The sequence below is a fragment of the Poecilia formosa genome, unplaced genomic scaffold (assembly GCF_000485575.1).
Source record: "Poecilia formosa unplaced genomic scaffold, Poecilia_formosa-5.1.2 Scaffold210, whole genome shotgun sequence".
Taxonomy (NCBI): domain Eukaryota; kingdom Metazoa; phylum Chordata; class Actinopteri; order Cyprinodontiformes; family Poeciliidae; genus Poecilia; species Poecilia formosa.
Genome location: NW_006800149.1, coordinates 958,733 through 961,091, shown reverse-complemented (window position 1 = coordinate 961,091; position 2,359 = coordinate 958,733).

Genomic DNA, 2,359 nt, shown 5'->3' with positions numbered 1-2,359 from the left:
CAAGCTCTTCTCATGCCAGTTTGAAATGTGATGTTACTCCTAATTCCTGGTTGGAACAAAGCCTCTTCCACCAGAGTTCAACCAAAAGCTAACCTGTCTTAAACCTATTTTATTTCCTTTTCGGGCAAATTCCTACAAATATAGATCAGTGCAGTAATTTTAAATTGACATGAAGCCTGGTACGCAAAGTGGTTCAGAACTTCTGCATCCTCTTAGATCAAAGTGCAGATTTTAAGAATAGAACTCTTATAGAATATGCCTGAGAATTTTCAATACAAACACATTCATTCTAGACATTTTCTAATTGTTATTTTTGTTACTTTTGATTATATTTAACTAACTGATATTACGTTTCGCCTAGATTAGACACTCCATGTAGTTGTTAATATAAAACTACAAATTAGACTAGTTCAAGTCATGTTAATTTTAACTAAATGGTATTCTACTAATTAAATTGCAATTATTGTTAGTATTGTGTTGTTAGTTTGCTTGTCCTTAAGTTTTAGTGTTTCTCTGAGGGAGATGACTTGAGATGTCTCCTCGCTGCCTGCTCATTTGAGACACTCCTGTGTGCCAAAGTTAATTTATGACGTGGTTCCTCCCTGATAACAGACATTCTTTTCTGCAGGCCCTCTAAGATTTTATCCAAAGGACTCTTGCTTAATCCTCTATTTTCACAGGTCGTAAGATTTAACTGTAGTAAACACTAAGAATATTTATTTTCCTCAACAGTTCACACTTCATTTTCTTCAAGTGAATTTTCAAAACTGTGAACAGCTAATTAAATTCAGTTTTTGAGAGAAGGTACAGCCAATGCAATCACCAATCAAGAAATTTGTGGACAAACGGCAGTCACAAACTGGTAGGAACATATCTATTTTTATGGGCTCGATGAACAACAGGTGAAAGTTTCTGTCACTCGGGGTGAAACACAACACATGTGACATGATGGCAATGCAGCAATGAAAAAAGCTGAACATTTTTCTACTTTCTTTGCTCACATGTGCAAATCTACCAGCTCGAAATGTAATGTGTGTAAATTTCACTGGTCACTTAAATTGCAATCATTGCAATTTAAGTGACCAGGGCAAGTGATTGTCGCTTCAACATGCAAGTTCCATAGGAAGTGAATGGAGAGAGAACGAAGGCGCTGTATGTCAAGTCCTTTAAACATGAGTGGATCCAGCACCTTCCTCTGTTGCTATGGATAACAAACAATATTGCTGTAGCATCCGTTGTGCCAATTCAGGTCCAGCATGATGATCTCAATTTGTCTGAAATGTCTGGAAATGATAACACCGTAGTTTGCAGGACGATGAAAGGCATACTTTTATTTACATTCAATCACGGTGTAGCAATAAGTATTGTGATAAAAAAAAGACTGAAAAATATCACTTATCACTTATCAAGAAGAACAAATAATTGTGATCTTCGAAAATCTCCAGTAGATTGATATTATTGGTGCTGACAGAGCACATGTTTTCTGTTTTCCTCCTCAAAGCTGTTTGAAGACTTCAAAGAGTCTGGCCTGAATATAAATTTGATTAATTCAAAGCGAAACATGAAACCACTTTGTGATGGCTAAAATCCTCCCAAAAAAGCCTTTCATTATAAAACATCAACAAAGTTCTGAAAGAAGAGCCTAGACCATGATTACACACTTTGAGTCTCACAATAGTCACATTTTAGGACAACCTAAATTTGAGCCAATTTGTTGAAAAACAACTAAGGTTTTGTGCTAAATTTGAAGTTGAAACTTTGATCATCTGAATTGCCAATCTTTGTTAAAACACTATCATAATCAATTGCTCTAAGTATGATCAATTGAAGTATGAGCAAACAGAAATATTTTGGTTTTAGGATTGTTGAATATAAACAGTATAAACAGAAAGTTGCGAGAGGAAAGCAGATGAGTCCATCCTCATTTTAATGTGATGGTGTAACTACAAAGACACAAATGTAGGAAAATATAAGTATTCTCTCCTCTGTCACATGAATTTATTTTTGAAAATGCAAAATATCTCAAATTTACAAATTTATTCTTTTTTTTTTTTTTTCTTTTTTTACTTTGTTTGATTAGAGGCTTCAGGAGAAAAGGTCCAAGTGAACATACAAGCTTTTTCGTTTTACTTTTTCAAACAGCTTTGTCAGGGACCAGACAGTACGCAGGTGTTGAATTCAAAAGGGTGGGTTTTTTTATTTCCCCAAAAGTATGAACAAAGGTTAACATAACAATTAAACAGACATGCCAATAAAAGAGGTCACCACAAATTACTACTCAAGACATAACTGACATGACAACAAACTAACCTAATTGAAATGAGACATAAGGGGATTTAAATACTGGTTTAGCTAAACA